Raw genomic sequence first — 19,233 nt, 5'->3', positions numbered from 1 at the left:
TCAAATTTGGTAATTTTTAAATTCTTCGTATTTTTTCCTGAAAGTGTCACAAACATAGATTTTGTTTTTATTAAAAGGGTAGCGAGAAATTCAATGATTCTTAACCTTTAAGTTTTAAGTTAAAAAGAGTACGGTTCAAGTTCTTGAAAGTAATTGTGATATTGAATAATCACTAATTTCGTTGCGTCATTATTTTTTTTTTATATTTTTGCTAACGTTCATCTGAAAGTGGCAATAGATAGTTAAATGTATAACTCAACATATGCTTAATGCTTAATTCAATTTTGAAAACATAAAGATATCCTGCATCCTAGTAGTAAAATTTATTTATAATAGTGTGTGATGTGTGCGATGACCCGAGGGTTTAGAAATTATTCATATTGAATGAACCAAGTGAATCTATAATAAAACACATTTTGGCAGAGTAACTTTATTTTCCACATAGCCCAAGCCCACACTCAACTCGCAGCACTCTCTGATAATCTGTTTCACACAGTTTCAAGCAGTTTGATGATGAAACACTGTGGTTTACTTTCAGCAAACACATTGTGGTTTAATTATATGCTTACCGAAGTGTAGTCGCGTCAGTGGCTTTGCTTTGAAAACCAAATGCAAGTATGACAAAAGGTTTTCAATTTTCCATATAGAGATACTATATTAGAATGACAACGTTCTATTTAACATTGAAAAATAATTAAATTTTGCTTCTGAAGTTTGACATCCACAAGTCAATAGTCGATAGATTTTGTATAATAAACAATGCCATTTAAATCAACACCAAAACCTACATTCTACTTGAACGTTTCCGAGTATAGGGACCCTTTTCAGAAAGTTACAAAATCGATATTGGTAAATTCATTGCATTGAGAGTGTAGGAATTTTGTTGAAAGATTAATGTCCGCGTCCACAAATATGTACTTTAGTTAAATTTCTTCGAAAAACTTCCGGCATGTCATCCCTCTTGTGTAAAATTGTTTAAGCTAGACATAAAACACCATCGTCAGCAGTCAGCACTTCACAAAGTCCTTACCTCAAAAGCGTTTCACTAGTCAACTGGTTATAAAATACAAAAACGACTACCTACCGAAAAAAAACCCCAACAACGTTGAGAATCCCCTAGAGTCAAAACACGCTCTCGAACTACTTCTTAGTAGTTGTAGTTGTAGTCGTCGTCATATAAGTATAAGGAATCAAAGAAGTTTGCCCAAGTAAAAGTCACTTCACGTGACATTTGAGAGAAGGTGCTGGCTCTATAGGACGACTATTGGACAAGTAGCAAAAGTATAACCGTATAACTATCATCAAAGTTTTCAACACAAGACATCCTGCCCATTGATTGTTTTTTATGTCCAACCATTTAAGCAATCTGAAAGAAATCACGAAAAAAGCAACCAACATAAACTTTCAGGATTAGGGTGTCACACGTCGTTGATTTATGTTGACATGGGTTTTCGACATTTTCGTGTTTTTTTTTTTGCTTATTTGATTTTCTATGTTTTTTTTTCCGTTCATTCTTTCTTTTCTATTTATTTAACATTCCTTCTTTTGGATATTTGTAACTGTGAAAGAAAAACGGGCCAAAATTACATGGTTAGATAAGAATTCAAGATATTGGCAACGACAAAGATACGACAGACATTTGACCCATGAAGAAGAACACTGGTTGGGAGGAAAAAGCGAAGGATTATGGCATTCCGCTTGGATGGTTGAGTGTAATTTACAAAGTCAAGTCAATGGAAGACGATTGGGTCGTCTTCCTACTTCAATCAGATTGGGGGCATTTGTCAAAGGCTGAATAACATATTAGGCGCATATACACATCAGACATCAATTGAAAGCTTAAATTCGTTTGACACTTCAAGTGGATGTCGGATGCAGAATCAAATTTTCAAATGATGAAATATATATGTATTAATGGCTGTATTGAGTTTTTGTTTTTTAAGTTTTTTTTTGGGATTGAAGCCTAATACTTTGTGCACAATGAATATTTCATTCTATGATGTCAGCTATTAGCTATGTCAGATTGCAATGAGGAGGTTAAAAAATGCCATAAATCTGTTAAAAATTCAACAAAAAAAAAAAATTCTCGGGCAATTTATGAATGTTACAACAATGCTTTTTATTTATACGTTTTATAAAATAAAAATAACCAATGTTCAAACAGGAAAACAGCATATATTGTTAATAACAAAAAAATTTTTTGTAAACACAATGAAATGGTGAAATGGAATTCATTGATGTACTAAAAATTTTATGAAAAAATACTTGTTTGTAAGTTGCTTCAACAAACATCTCTTATCTTAATTGAAAAAGAGAATCAATTTCTTAAAAAAAAAGAACTTTTTTTTTAAATAGGATTTATTTCAGCAACAAAACACATTTCTTTACATTCACTTTAGTACACATTTGTTAATATTCACTTTGTATTCTGAATTCTTGGGACATTCACCGTGAATTGGTCTTTCGGCTGTACATTGGTTCCCAGTCTTGTCAAAACCAGTAGGACACGATTGGCCAGCAACAATAGATACCAGAGCCATTATAAAAGCAAACACCAAATAGAAGTTCATTCTGTAATTGATATTAATTTGAAATATTAAATAAAATATAATTTTTTATGAAAACAAACTTTTCAAACTGAGTTCAGAAATATGTCTAACATCAGAACAAAGTCAAAGCTTGTATTTATAGAAAACTATAACCTTTTGTGATCTTGTTATCAGTTTAAAAATTAAAATGAGAAATCACAAATTGAAACTGCATTAGTTTAAGTGATTAGAAATTTAGGTATGAGTAAAATATTGTGCAATAAACTTATCATTAAAAAAGGTTATCAATCAACATTTTTCTATAGAAATCTTTCTTGGGAATATTTTTTGATAACATTGTTAGGTAAACAATTGAAATTCTCTCTCTAAAAAAAAATAATATTTTAATATCTTCAAAGTTGAATTTTAAAAATATTTATAATAATAAACATTTTATTTGAAGTATTCCGATGAAATTCACATAAATTATCACATTATAACGCCTGCTGAATTAATATGATAATAATGAGAGATAATTTACGGTAATAAATTAACGTGACGATCCTGTTTTTGTTTAGAATTCGCATAATCCTCCAGCTTCAGTTTTGGCTGGCAGGCAAACACAATAGTGCCATCTGTTGTCCACCGTTTATAACCCTCTAGCACTTTAATAGAATGACAAACACATATACTATACTATACTACGACTACGACTACCTACAACACAAACCATGACGATGTCGTATCCATTATTATAGTCGTCCTTCAATAATTTTCTGAGCTCTGAGGGTGTTACGTGGTATATATGTATTCTCTATAAATTCAATGTGGAAAAAAAAGTGAACAGAAAAAAAAAAATCTGTTGACTAACGGAGATTTATGAAAATTGCATCTACTGGACAGTCTCTTAAAAACGTCCAAGATTAACTTTGACAGCGTTGACATCCTCTGCTTATTCCTTTCAAGTAGAACTCTGGTATAGCCAAGTGTGTACTACAAGAGTATAATATGTATAAGTAAAGTGTGTCCAAGAATAAGATTTCTCCCCCTCCCAAAAAAAAAAAAAGAAGAAGAAGACTCAAGATTTATAGAGGGGATATGAGTGTATAAGGACGACGAAGACGGTAGGTTATGCTCGTCCTCGCTTAGGAAATGAAATCGGAGATTGAGAGGCAGCAAAAGAAATCGAAAATGGAAATGAATATGTATTAAGGATGCAATGATGATGCGGACTTTAATATCCAAATGGTTGATGGAGCACGTGCAGAAGCAAGCTCCAGAAAAATGCTTGTAATTCTAGACCCTTTTGCTAATTTGAATGCCATTGGAATGAAAGTCATCGTTGATAGTTAAATCAGTAAAAAAAAAATAATGAAAAATGATTGAAAATTGAAGAACATTTTTAAAAACTTTAAAATGTTACTTCAAAAAGTTTTTTATACTCAGGAATTAAGTTATGCTGTATTTGTTTGTTTTTAAGTTATGGCTTTGAATAATCATTTCATAGTTGCATTTATTTAAAGGACTAATCAATTGTTAGTTCTTCTGGATTGTTAATGCAAAAAGGCTAATTAATTTTTCCTAAGGTAGAAATGAACATTAAGTTCTTAATCCACTTATTTAACAAAAAAAATCTTGATTTTCGTTACTTCTCTTCTTACAAGTGCCAACCCATTTTTATTTCGAAAACCTTAGTTTTTTAATCCTTACGCCAATTAAATTGACCAATTCGTTTGCAAATACTTAATGTAACACTGACTTGTCGTTAATCAGTTTCACATTTTTTTTGGCAATTTTTTAAAAATGTCTAAAAATCAATATCATTTAAAAAAAATTAAATCGTGAATGATGAATTTTTATCTTTTAGAAACTCTCTTTCAGCCAAAGTATTTTTCTGTGCTCTTTTGTTATTTGTTTTAAATGAAAAATGAAACATTTTTGCCAAATTTAAATTATTTTTAAGCATGGTATACACATAATTTGACATATTTTCTGTTTTTAATGGCGACTTTAAATAAAATGGTGTGGTGAATGATGTTACAATATGATAGATATTAGATTCAGCATTAAAATTTGTTACTTACTCGTAACTATCTTTTGTAACCAAATTAGTTCCTAGATATAAACAATCTAATCTATATAAACTATGCAGTTATTTTTTGTAAATTGCTTTTCCGGTGTACTGCATTATTTTCCTATGAGGTGAATTTTTTATCTCAGAACAAAAAAAGAAAAATACTCCACCATGTTGAAATTCCACTGATTTGCCTTGACCTTTTGACTGAAACATATTTTTTCAATGCATTTTGATTATTAGTAGAAATTTTGATATATTTCCTAAAATTTAATATTATCATATTTCTGATTACATTGCATATCAAGTAATGTCATCTAAACTGGAAATTGTATCTTCAAAATTTCTATCGATTGCACTGGATCCCGAGTCCTGTTCATCCCCATTCAAAGAATATTATTCAAAACAAAATAATAAAAAAACCACAACAAAAATAAAAATGAATAACACTCTTCAAGTAAATCTGGGTGAATAAATTTGCAATGCAAATATCATTAGTCGATGCATGCCCCGATGTCCTGTTCGGTATGCTATGTAGTTGGCGTTTATACGCTCCACATCAACTTGGACACAAACCAACCCCAATCGAGTTGCAGAGTGTTTGTACAATAAGCTACCACCCACCACCAACACCACCCTGCCATAGGCAAATTAAACTTCATCTCTAACAACATACCTCAATGTTGTTGGCTGAAAGTCCTGTTGATATCACACATATTTAAATGCAAGTTTTCCCATTCATTTAGATAAAATAATAAAAAAAAAGGGAATAAAACTCTACACGAGTTGTCGAGGACATGCAGAGAGCAGGCTAGCTACACAGAACTGGACATCCATTAATTGAAGAGATTATGCTACAAACTGTGATACACTGCAACGCCACTAATTTCAGGAATCATTTTTCGCTTTGCCTTTTTGTGTGTGTGTATGTGTATCGACTGTGTGGATGTGGATGCTTCTCCAAACCTCTAGACCTCCAAACCTCTCCGACCTATAATGTGTTCCCATTTCTGGCCACGGAAATAGTTTGTGCTATGGCAATTTATTTAAACCGGAGCAGAAGCCCCGTTCCAATCATCTGCAGCAATCTGGCAATCTAGCAATGCAACAACCAACCAACCAGGCTTGGTGTGGCTCGACTCGGCGCGGCGGTGGGTGCTAATTTGTGGAATTTACTAATTCCATTATTATCGTTGGCTGGCGATTACGAATATGAGCAGCAGCAGTTGATTTACATTATGATTATCAATATAATTAATATCGAATATGTTTTGCTCGAATTTAAATTGGAAAATCATTTGCGTTGTGCTGTATTTTTTTCGCATTATTTTTTTTTTTTAATTTTTTAGTTTGCTCCATAAATTAAAATAATAAATTTATTAAACAAATTATATTTGCAGCAAACTCTTTTGATTTTGTTTTTGTGTGTGATTTTATGCCTGTTTGTGATTTGTTTTGTTGACGTTGAATTGCATTGAATTTGTTTGTTTGGCTGTGTGAATGTGGTAGTGGCAGTGGTGGTTAGGAGCCAGAGGAGATAGGATAAATGGGAAATTGTTTGAATTTATATTAAATGAGTGTTGGAGATTGATAACGGTAACTGAGTAATGTGCGAATAGCGAAAGTGATTTATTTAAATACAGGGTCATTGGGTAAATATTTGCATTGATTTCAAACGAATACGGACAGTTAGGGATGGCTTTCAAATTTTTAATGGCCAACTACAGGGCGCTCAATTCGAATAACTTCTTAGCCAAAAAACTGAGAACCCCTATACCCAAGACTAACCAGCCCTTCATTATTCTTTAAGTGATCAATTCTTTGGTTGTGTTCAACTGAACGTAAAAATTACATATCAGAACATAGTTTTTGAAAATGGGACAAATAAGAAAAATCCAGGGCTACTCTGGCGTATACGTAACATTTTTTTTATTTCATAGTAAAACTTTTTTTTTAATCATTAAATCATAAGCTGTAAAAATCGCAGATTTTAATTTGAATTAATGTTCAATGATATACTTTACCAACGAACAGGACTTCATTATATTGGCCTACTTTGGTCAAATTTACCTCAACCGTCACTGAATACAAACCTATCATTCATTATTATATGAGAGTTTTTGGCAATTTTAAATTAAAAATAATAATTGCTTGCTTTTGGGTGTAGCCTATTTTATATTTGCAAACCTAAAAGTTTTGGTTAAAAATAAACATTACCAACGAAAACCAACTAAAATTCAATTTTTTATTTTCAAAACATATTGAATGTAGGTAAATTTTGAAATAATGTTCTATTTTAATTAAAGTTTTGACCAACCAATGTTGTATTGAATAAAGGTATGTGTACCTACATAGGTCTGACTGCAATTGAAATGTATGATATTTGCCTTTAGGAGCTTAAAAATGGTAGTATATGAGTTTTTTTCTGAGCTGTCTCTAGTAGATTATCCCTTTTTCGTTGTTTTAAAACTTCATATTATTCAAAAAGAGTTATCGTTACTTTTATAAAAATGTACCTATGTTGTTTGTTGTAGAACATGAATTTTATATTGTTGCCCTCGTTTAAAGGGTTTTTTTTCTGTTTTTTCAAAAGCAATTTGAACTGCAACTGCTATAAAGTTTTTGACTTCTTTCAACCTTCGAGTCAACGAAAATTTAAAGTGACTTGTTCGAGGTTACATTAAATTTAGTATTTCCCTCTTTAAATGAAACTCTCCTTTAGTATAGCATTGTGTATTGACTCCGGTTAAAATGTTAAATCCTATTCATGTTTTCTTGTTGTTAAAAATGTATGTTGACTTCCTTTTTTGTTCAGGCTCTTGTTGTCCTGGGTCCGAAGTTCCTAAGCTAAATTGCATTTGCTAAATGTTTGAAATTTAAAGACTTGCATTTTTTTGTTGTTCAATCCAAGAAGAACATAAAATACGGTGTCCTATCAAATTAAAAGCAAACAAACAAATAACGCAAAGAGGATGACATTTGGAATGTCCTTAAAGTAGGTAAACTGATCAACTAGTCTCAACTGCATCAACTTAATACTTGTGCTTTGGAAAAAAAAGTATTCATTTAAATTCAAAGAAGTATCTACATTTTTTTACTCAGAAACACGACTGTGTAGGTATTGTATGAAGGTTGATCTAAAAACGAATCATCATTTTAACTGAATTAAAGAAAAAAAAAAGAAATGACATTAATGAAGGTATGTATGTATACTGTACAAAGTAGATAAACTGGTCATTTCGAAGAAAAATTTAATTAATTTTGTTGGTTCATGTTGCAGCAGCAGCTATTACGATTTCAGAGAAAAAATGTTTTATTAATAAAGGTTTTGTCGTATAGATATCGGAATGAAAACACTTTCTTGGAAATAAAAATCCATGGCAATGCTTTCAAGTAAATACAAAGAAGAAGATTCATAACGAGTGCTTGGGACTTGGAAAAGCAAAAAATTCTTAGAGGCAACAAATTGCTTATTATATAAGTTTTAGATGTGTTTGTATATCTTACTATCGGCAGAATATGTAAAGGAATCAGGACCACACAGCACAGCACTCTATGTTTTTAAATATTTTTTAGCTATTGCATAGATTTTAACGCAGGCCTGGCATGGGGAGCGAACCAAGAAATTTCGTAACGAAAAATTATTACACCCCACACATAGATAATTTTTCAAATGTGACCTTGTTGTTGTATATGAATTGATAGGTAGATACATAACATAATCATTGGTTTTGTGTAGTGTAGGTTAACAAATTATAATTGCATAAGTTGATAAAAAATGCAATGCAATAGCTTTACCGCGGCAGTCCTCGAGTGCCAAAAGTTTTATTTTCACCCTTGGTCAATCGGGTGGCTGTGTTTAGAAATTAAATCCAAAACTCAAAAAAAGTATTTTTATGAGATAAGTGAGTGGTTATTTTGACTAATTATAACAGTTTTTTTTACGAAAATAGTACAATTTATGTATATTTTATGCTAGCAGACGAATGTATTCGCTATCACAACAACTGATTCTAATTTTAATATTGATATATGAATCGATTACCTCTCACGGAAAAAAACTGCTTAGAGCTCTCGGTTTGTCCTGATTCAGAGGTGAATTAAATGAAGTTAGAATCTCACACCACTTGGTGTCAAATTCCTTTTGAAGATTTTCAGAAAAATAATACACAGTCAGCTCATAAAAAAAATTCCATAATAAACCCTTCTCAAATGTCACATGCCACAAATTGAATATCTATCAATTTATTTAGTCGGGCGTGAGTAGAAAATTAATTGGTTGTTGAGGTGAATCTTCATCGACCCATGAAACCATGAGAAAGGTACTTAATTTCATAATAAAAACCAACCACCATAACCAACTTAAGATAGGTGGTAGGTGGGTGGTAACCGCGAATGGGAAAATCTGTAGGTTTAAAAAGATCACGTTTTGCCATAAAAAATAATAATTTTCTTTGTTTTTATATTTCAAAGCTCAAAGTAAAACAGCCTATTTTTTTCTGATGTTTTTTTTTCCACAAAAAAAAATGTACCTACCTATAGAAAGTAAATGCCACTTAAATAATTTATATACCTCATACTTTTCTTTATGCATTGGATTGTAGGTATATAAAGCTTTAGGCTCTCTTGAAACACTGAATTGATGATAGCTTACGTTTGAAAGAACCAAAGAACGTGCTAATGGTCAATTGAAGCGATAAAATTCACCCATTCTACTTACCTACGCGCGCAATTCTTGAAAATAAATTAAATAGCAATTCAATTGCTTTATTCTCTGTAGAAGGGAATATACCTTTTTTATACAATAAATGTGCCATTCTACTTTCAACTGAGATGAGATTATTTGCGAAAGAGAACAGTGAAAGCAATAATGTTGCTGCTTATAATAATAATTTTTGTTCCGATGCCGGGTTGTGAAGTAAAGTCTGGCAAAAACATTGTTATTTGTTTCGGTGCTTATCTTGGATGACTCAATTTCGAATCCTAATTAAAGCGTTCCACCGTTCCAAGGACCCTTATAGTCATAATTTGGTTTTTTTTGCTAACAAAGAGGCACTTAATGTCAAAAGAAGCACACAATATTGCGGATGTGTTCTGTAACAAATTATTCGTATTTTAATTTGAAAAAAAGGAAACATTTTTTTTTTAGAAAAATATATAAATTTCAATATAATTTTAACATACATATACGAGTAAGTAGGTATTTTTCTTCTTCTGTGTAAGTTGATAGAATTTAAAGGAATTCAAGTGAATTTTTACTTCGATAATTTCCATAGCAATGTCATGTTTAATATGTGTGGAGGAGCTGGAACTCTTTGGCTCTAGAAAATAATATTCATGCGCTGCCCTGGAGACCTTCTGAGTTCTTGTGATGGCGAAGAGAATGCCTGGCATGATTCTTATTTTCTATTTTTATTCTATTTTATTTTTCTGTTATTCCTTTTTAACTGTGGAATTCTATTTAACTCCAGTTATTCGTGAAAACCATTTCAAATGGAAATATTTTCTTTCACTTTGTGAAAGATTGAAAGATATTATATATAGCTTGAGGGGTTGGGGGAATGATAGTGGGTGAAATTTCTATTGGGCAGTATAGAGGAAAATGGGGATATGCCATCGCCATGACAGAAAATAGTTGATTCGACAAAATTCAATCCATCGCACAAAAATCTAATTTTCCTTCCAATTTTCGCAATGTTGCGAACTACTTACACATATAAAATCCTTGCAATTTGACTAGCGAGTGCTACCACATGACGTCGTTTACCATGTTGGCCACTGTTTTAACTATATGGCGCTCATCGTCAAATCAATCATAAAACAGTCGCCTCTATCGAATTTGCATTCGTGGGAATATATATGGGTTCTGGCTTTTGTCACATTCATTGGTACAACTGCATATCCACATATCGACTGCGAGTGTGTGTTTTTTGGTTAGTTTTGAAAGCAATAGTGCTGTCATGGAGAAAATTGTGTTTTTGCAGCCAGCTGATGAAATAACGTTATGATAACATGTAAGTCATTGAATTCGCAAGTGAACATATAACTTTAGTCAACATTTCTGCACTCAAATTGGCAAGGGTTATTTCCTTGAGTGGGGGGATTTTTTTGTTATTATTAAACTAGAGATGTACCAAGTGCGATGGAGGTTAAATGTTCTGTAACTGCTAGAGGCAATCTTCTTTTAAACTACAGATTCATAATGTTTGTTTGAATTTAATTACGAAAACTAGACATTATTACACAAACTTTTGAAAAAAGTTTGTTTTTTGACAAAAGGCGCCTTTATTTAATTTGTAAATCATTTTGAAATTTTTTTTCGAGTAAGGTATAGATAAAAGACGATATTTAAAAATTAAAAAGAATACAAATTGAATGGTAGCTGGCTACCACCCCAGGTTGCGTCGGCAACTAGTTACGGAAAGGTGACAGTACTTCAGCAATTATTTTGAAAATATTTTGAAAAGATGTTAAATCTTATTTTTTTTTAAATTTCAATTTCTACGACAATTTCCAACAGTAAAACATGTGGAACATATTTCTGCTAATCTCATGGATCTAGAAGTTTTGTTCTCATACGAGTTCACTGAATTCAGTGTCAGATCTATATGTACCTGTGAACAAAGTCGTCTTTTACAGAAACTAACAAGGTTTTAAGTTTTTTTTTTCTTTATAGTGTTAATGAGTTTCACAATATTCAATCCTAAAAACAATTTTGAAAATTTAGTTAAGTTGTTTCTTTTAAAGTAAGTTTGCGCATCAGCTCTTTTGTTTGAATAACTTAGTTTTATTTTATTTTCATTTTCAGAACTTTTCTAAGTTTTTGAATAAATTTTTAGGTTGTGATTCTCTTACTTATTCTTACTTCTATTTGCAATAAAAAATCTTCTTAATACCTTCGACTTTTCTGAATTTTCTGCGTCTGAATTTTTCATTTCAAATGAAAATGTTTTTTTTTTTTTTTTCTAAAAAAGTTATTTTCGTAGTTGCGGAGGTCCTTGGAGGTAAATTTTAAGTTGTTTAAATTTACAATTCATGTGGTATCCATCTATTTTTGGTAATAATTTCACGTTTTATAAATCAGTTTATATCGTAGACTTTTCTATTAAATTTTCTAATAATTACTTCAAGAATCACAACATGATCCTAAATCCCGCAAAAAAAAAATGTAATTCGTTTTGAATGCAATCAAATACAACAAAAATCTCTTTTAACTACATATTTTATGGCGAATTATCATACGTAGGTATATTTTCCTGCTGTTCTGTCAGCAAAAAAAAGAATAATACCAAAGGTGTTATAACCAATCAAATTCAATAAAATAACCATAATTCGACAAAGAAACCCTCAACGGAAGGCCAAATAAAATAACGATAAATGGCAGACATATTTGAACAAAAAGGGCTGATTTTTTCCAACAACAAGAAACCGAAGAACCGCTTGGCAATAAAAGCACATAAAAACCAGCCGCTGTCAGTGTCAGGTCAACGGATCCGTAATTTCCCATACAGTTCCTGCAAAACAAACACAAACACACACACACACACATATTATATTTTGCCATTGGGGAATAATAGACTCGCATCTCTCCTCGCACCAAATCATCGTCATCATCGTCTTCATATAACCGTCATCATATTTTTTTTTCTCCTTTCAACTTTGACTTCCATTCAAAAATATTAGCACAAAATAAAAATCCTTATTTTCTCTTCAATTTGAATGTACCAGTACATAGATATAGAAAAAAAAAAAAACCAAACAAAAGCAACGGCATGATATGGATGGCAGAAAAAAATCCACCAATAAAGATGTGTTTTTTATTTTGCCATTAGATGTAAAAGGGTGGGTAAAATTGGGTGTTTGAAATGTTTTCCGAAAGGTGGTAATGGGACAGTTCTTATAAATTTAAAGCAAACAATTTGGTTATTTTGTTGCGAAAGTAAAGCAGCAGCATGCTTTTCTTTATTGGAACATTTTCTAATATCTAGATGTACCATCAGCACTTTTGGCTGAATGGTTATGAGGTTTTTATATGCACTCTCTCACTTATTTTCATGCCAAAATACGTTCATTTTTTAAAATTTGTTTTTATTTAAAAAAAAGGAAGGTGTTGGAAAAAAAAGGTGTGCAAAATGCGTGAAACATTTTAAGGTAAAAACTTTTCATTTTTCTTCTTCTTCGATGTCGTGTTTTTTTTCAGGGAATACTTGTGCTTAAAATAACTGCTACACAATATACCTTTTGTATCTTATAGATATTCTTTTTTCTTGAATATTTTTTTAGGTATAGAAATATGTGAGTATAGATATTATATGAATCCCTTGAGAAACACGTAGTAGGGATCTTGTTTGAATATTTTCCTAAAATTTGTATTCAATTTTCTTATAAAGAAAAATTATACATGTACGAGTCAAAATTCAGGGTATGCAAAAATAACCAATTAAAGAAGACATAATTCGAGCTTGTTAACATAAAACACATGATAACTAGTATTAGGCTCTTGAAAAGGGTGTAAACGATTTCAGTTATTAGGACGTGATAAAAATTAATGTTAGTTTCCGAACAAGAGAACACATCTCGTATCGTCATTTTGAGGACGAATATATAGGAATTATCTAGTGTGAGTGTGTAGGTATATAAGTTTAAAGGAATGTGTTACGTGTTTTATGTGAATTTGAGCCTTTTTCGGAAGTATTTTGATATGAATGTTAGACCACATTTTAACACGAATATAAAAATGAATTTGAATTGATAAAATAATAAAAAAAAAAAATATTGAGGGTATACGGTATACCATATAAATAAACTAAGAAATATTTCGATAAAAAAACGACTTTTTTTCTAACGAATGCTAATTTAAATAGACTTTCTCAAATAAAGTGCATTCAGAATATAATGAAAATAGAAAGCAATCAATTTTCTTTATCTTAAATAAATAAATTTCGAAACAAGTTTATCATATTTCTCGAAATTGCGATAAATTGGATATTGGAATCCTAAGCAAATATATACTCGAGTTAAATTTAATCAATAATGAAAAACGAGCTTATAATTCTTAAAATAACGCGTGTCACACCCGAAACGGTAAAAACACCTCCCAACTTTTGCGTTTATCGAAACCTAATCAAAAGTTATATTATTTACGGTTTTCTATAATTATATATAATTTCTTTTTTTTTGTATGTCTTTTTAAAAACCTAACCTTGAAGCGTTTTTTTACAAAATTTTCTTAGGTTCTTGCTAAAAAGTACACAAATGAGAAAAATGGTATTGCAGCTGTTTATTTGCTGGCATATGGAAGTGGATTTAAAACAACGAAATTTAATTTAAACTTTTTTACGATCTGTTAAGTAGAATTTTTTGAACTTGTAACTAAGTTTTTCAATTTAACTTACTTGTAACTTTTTGAGTTACAATGTTTGAATTATTTCCAAATCAGCATCATTTTAATCGGATAAACATTAAATATTTTGGTAAACAAAAAATCAACAAAAAATAAAAAAAAAACAACAATTTTGTATGCTAAAAGTTGTTCTTTTGTTAATACAAAGTAAAAGTAGGTAAACTCCCCCTCTCTTTCTATCTATCTCTCTTTCTCTCTCTTTTTATCTGTCGAAAAACCACCAGCTTATGCAATTTTAAACAAAAGCCTTACATAAAAATTATATAAACTGACATGGCTAGCCCACAGCTTTATAGCAAAGCAGATGCGGCAAATCTGTTTACTGCATCTTCAAAATGTTGTTTCTATGCTAACATTGTTCTCTCCTTGTGCGCATTGATAAACTCTTTGAAGGATAGTGCACTTGTCACATAAAAGCATCTCCATCATCTTATCCCGAGTCCTTTGTTTCTGCAACAAAGAACAGAATTTGATGGCTTATACAAATTCCCATTGCAAACGTGTGGGGTGGAATGGGAGGGATGGGGTGAGGTTCCATTAATTTTCTTCCTACCTGATGCAACCGTATCCATAAGGATTTGTAAGTACGATGAGAACGACGAAAAAGTACCTACCAAACCAACCAACACAACACAACTAGCTACTTCCTTATTCTTATGGCATACAAAAATGAAAACAAGGAGTAACGGTAACGCTGATGCTTCCACACTGAATAAAAGTATAAAAGAAGAAGAAGTAGATGAAGACGCGGTTGACGATGAGGAGTATAATCAGGAAGATTGACTTTATCTGCGTCTATATGTACTGATGGTACTCCCATATGTCCCATATATTCCCCTATGTTGCTTCTTCTAATAAAAGTAAAATTCTGTTGGGGTTCTTTCATGGTTAAGTCTTGAACTTTTTTTTTTTGTGTTAACATTTTGGGAATGTACCAGTACCAAAGTAGGTACCCAGTACCTACTTGGCTTGAAGTTGCATGTTTTCTGAAATTGAAACAAGAAAACATTATGTATAAGGACGAGGAGCTTGTGTGTACGCGCCACAAGAACGTGAATAGCGTTTTAAGTTAATTTCATGAATAGAGCTCAAGCTTGCGCTCGCACTTTATTTAGAATGACAATAAGGTGATAAAAGTCAGTAACCTTAGTCGAAGAGCGCAGCTACTAGATGAAGTAGCATAGTATAACAGAATTCGTGCGAAAAATAAACGAAAATATTTTCCGAAAAAAGGAAATATAAAATAAAAACAATTTAATTTTTATACAACACAAGCTCTAGAAGAAAGGGTAAATCATGCTTTGGGGATTGATATGCTTAGATCCGTAAAACCATATACGAGAATATAGGATTTAGGTGTACCTAACCTACCAACGAACCAACAAAAGAAGAAAAAAAGACAGCAAATACCATGAATATGAATTTTAAATCGAAGAAGATTTTGACAGAGTTTTAAATTCATTGATGCGATATTTACCCAATCAGGTTGGATAAGGATTTATTTTAAGAAATCTATTTTCAGAGTGAATAAATAATAATTCGAAATTGTAAACGAAGGACGGGAGCGTATTTGAATTTGAAATTATCATTTTTATTGGTACACAAATGTGACTGTTTCTTTCTTTGGCAAAAATCTCTGTCCAACATTTCCATTGATCTCAGTAGTAGATGTCAAAAAAAGTCAATTTTTCAAGTTTTTAAACCAAGTATTTATAACCGCGAAGCTGGATAGATAAGAGGTTCCCAATTTGGTTGTATATGAAGACGTATATTTTGTTTCCGTTTTGAGTAGACCACCGACTCTCTAATACATATTTTCACAATTTCATTGAATTGTAAAAGAACAAAACTCCTTTCTGCCAAAATATTTCCCACAAAAATGCAGTTAAATACAAACTTTCCGAGTTTGATTAAAGTGATTAAAGCCCTTAAAGACAAGATTTTGAAGAGAGCAATGTACCAAATTTAATAATAATATTTAATTTTAATTTAAAAGCTATTTGATGCTGAGAAGTAAGTAATTAAAGGTTGTACCATCTGTCATTTTGTCAAAAGTCGTAGCTTTGCTAAAGTTTATTTTTGGCTTTTTTAAAACATTATGAAGAAATTGCCGTAAGGTTTGCCTTATTCTGAAATACTTTTTTAAAACTGGAACGTAACTTGCGTTGATGCATACAACACTTGGGCACACTTAGTTATCGACCAAGTTTGAATTGAACAGCTTATATTATTTGAAGCACGGGAACACACAATGTTGTAACAACACCTTAAGGTAATAAATTTTAAAGTTGTAAAATAACTTACATTAATTACAGTAATTATAATACGAGAAAAAAATTGTTTACATATTACATTTTTTTTGTTCCTTCCGTTTTTTGTAAGACTACGACAAAAATCACATTCTCGTTGAAAAGAAACTGCCTTTAAAAACTAATGGTGTCTTAATTTATTTAAATAACCACACACTACTTTCTATAGACGCCACAAAAACCATAAAATTCCTTAGTTATCTTTTTTGCCAATTAAATACAGTGCATTTTCAAGTTACCCTACACCATAAAAAAATGAATCTCTTATATTTCTGAGCTTACGTTTATGTGTGTGTGAGTTTGTGTGCCGTTTTATCGTGCATGTAGGTTGTAGGTACAGTACACACATTTACCAACCGAAAATTTGCATTTCCAATTTGGATTCCTTCAACACAAAACATCATCCCACTCGCAGTTTTTATTTCGTTCATACATACTCGTAAACATTTATACATATGTATATATATATAGCCGCAACTCTCTAATGAACATGGGAAACATCTTCTTGACGTCGCCTAGAATTCGGAAAATTCAACTAAAACGGCCGCTGACAACGACAATGACAGCAAGCAAGCAAGCAGCCTGCTCCCTCCACTAAAAAACGAACCCCCGTCTAACGCATCAGTGTGTTTATATGTGTGTGTATACAATTTGGCAAAAGAACAGGAGCCCCCGATAGAGAATGGCAACAACAAAACTAAATAGAGAATGGCATAGCATCCCTAACAACATTAACAGAAACCGCCATACCGCAAAAACACAGCAAATAACCCACTAACCAAGCCTCGGTGGCACACAAAAGAAAATTCCTCTGGAATATTTCAGGACAAAAAAAAAAGTAGAAAAACAGTACGAAACGGAGCAAGCCAGCCACCGAAAAGGAAGAAAAATTCATCGGAAAAGGAGGACTTTGTACTTTTGAAACAATAAATAAAGAAGAAGAGGTTTTTTTTTTAGCTTCATTCTGTTTTTTTTTTTCTCTTCTCTTCTGTTTTGTATTTTTTTTTTCTTTGTGTGCTTTGCAATTGCCACATTTGTGTGTTGAAAATGGCAAGTGTATCGAGGTGGCGGTGTTTGCTGGCAAGGGGTGAATTTTTTACTTTTCTTCAAACATAACGTAGATGTACCTCTCTGCCATCTAAGTACTTGAAGTCTTGCCTTCTGCTTCTAAAGCTCCTGTGTGCAGTAGTAAGTAAAGAAAAAAAAAAAAAGACGCACTTTGCCTTATAACACAAAGTATTCATAAAACTGTAGTAAATGGAAATTACCGAACACTTTAAACGGATATGCCCCTTCGTTGTGATTTTCTCAACAATTCTTTGGAAAATTCTTTGACGTACGTGCTCATACTAAGCAAGTATCGCTGTTTTTTTTTTTTTCATTTTTTTTTTATCTTGTACACAAAGTGAAACACCAAAGAATGAAAAGCCAATTGAATTATATTTTTGAAAACACATTTACTGTGGGTCTTTTTTAAAGTGTTTTTTTGAATAAAATTAAATACACCAGCCAGAAGTTAAAATCAAAATTTATTGATTGTAAAAAAAAAATTAACTGATCTAAATTTTGTGGTGAATTTTTCCCAGAAAACTGTTTTAATTACTTTTTCCTTTGACCTTTTTTTTTTAAATCATAAAAATATGAATCGACAGTTATTCTATGAAATATAAATATTTTACATGTTCGTTAGTGTGTTATCTGGTCATATTGATTTTTGTTTTTATGTAAATCTAGAGCAATGCATTTGAAATTGATTTCAACCAATTTAACCTCGAACAATGAGCCTTATTTGTTTGTTCTTTCCGTTTATGCGAACACCTTTAAAACTGAACCAATTTCGTTCAAATTTTGTTGATTGACATTTTGAATGAAATGGAATTTTAAAATATTTCCAGATATGATTTGTTTTTATCGCAAACATTTATCGAAGAAAAATGATTTTTGTTTTTTTGTTATAAAGGGATTAAGTGATTTTGTATATTTTTGGTATGGAATATTTGTAATATTTGATGATATCTAAAATTGTTGAACCAAAGTTAAAATGAAATTTGTAAACAAGTTTTTGAGAAATGTTGTAACAAAGAAACTTACTATTCCACGTTTGTTTCTTTTTTTTTGTTCCCATGCAAACACATTTTTTGACCTCAAATTAGTACCTCGCAATATACCCATACTGACCAAGTCTGTCTTTTATGATGGGTTAAGACTGATCTAAGGATGGCACGATTCAGACTAATTCTATTAACAATTTCACAATTTTTTATCTCGGGAGTTCACAACAAAAAGTCTCTTGATGGTATCAGCAGCCGATTTTTAAAAGACTATCAGTCTTTTTTTTTTGAATTTGACATCCTTTTCTCTGACAATACTTTGTAAATGATTTGGTGAACATTTTTTTGCAGGTTCTTTACAATGTTCTTTAAATTTACTTCTTCGAATTCGATTGGAGACACGAACAATATAGGCTTTAATGTTTGGCTTGTTTGCTTGAGCACATTCGAACCTCTTCGTCCCTTCTTGAAGATCCTTCCTTTGGATCTTTTGGTTTTTACGGCACCTTCTAAGATGAGTATTGTCTATTGCGAGTAAGTTTGTAAATATTTCTAGAAGGAAAAATCAACTTCGAATTATTGCATCAATATTGGATATGCGTAGGTAACTTACTCGTATTAAAAATTAACACAAAAACCAACTCCTCCAAGCATTTTGGTATTTTAAACATTTTAATTCGAGGAATAAAAATCAAATAAAACAAAGGATTATTACACCATTTATACTTTATTTACCTTAGCAAAAGTAAAAAAAAAATAAGAGCTTAAAATCAACTAGTTAATTTTTCAAGGAACATTAACATCCATTATTTAAATTAAGTTGTTTCATCCATAATTAATGGAATGAAAGCGATTTTAACCAAAAACT

General features: G+C 31.3%; 1 long non-coding RNA gene across 1 annotated transcript; it reads right to left on the bottom strand.

Annotated features, from left to right (window-relative positions):
- Window positions 1-17,928: 17,928 nt before the first annotated feature.
- On the bottom strand, window positions 17,929-19,078 carry LOC129918076 (uncharacterized). Its single transcript, XR_008772919.1, has 3 exons — window positions 18,979-19,078; window positions 18,406-18,917; window positions 17,929-18,330 (listed from the first exon to the last, which is right to left on the bottom strand). It is a non-coding gene; the product is annotated as an uncharacterized LOC129918076 (long non-coding RNA).
- Window positions 19,079-19,233: the final 155 nt, after the last annotated feature.

This window comes from Episyrphus balteatus, chromosome 4, assembly GCF_945859705.1.
Source record: "Episyrphus balteatus chromosome 4, idEpiBalt1.1, whole genome shotgun sequence".
NCBI classification, from domain to species: Eukaryota; Metazoa; Arthropoda; class Insecta; order Diptera; family Syrphidae; genus Episyrphus; species Episyrphus balteatus.
Note: the sequence above shows the minus strand (reverse complement) of the source record. Positions and strands in the feature narration are given on the sequence as shown.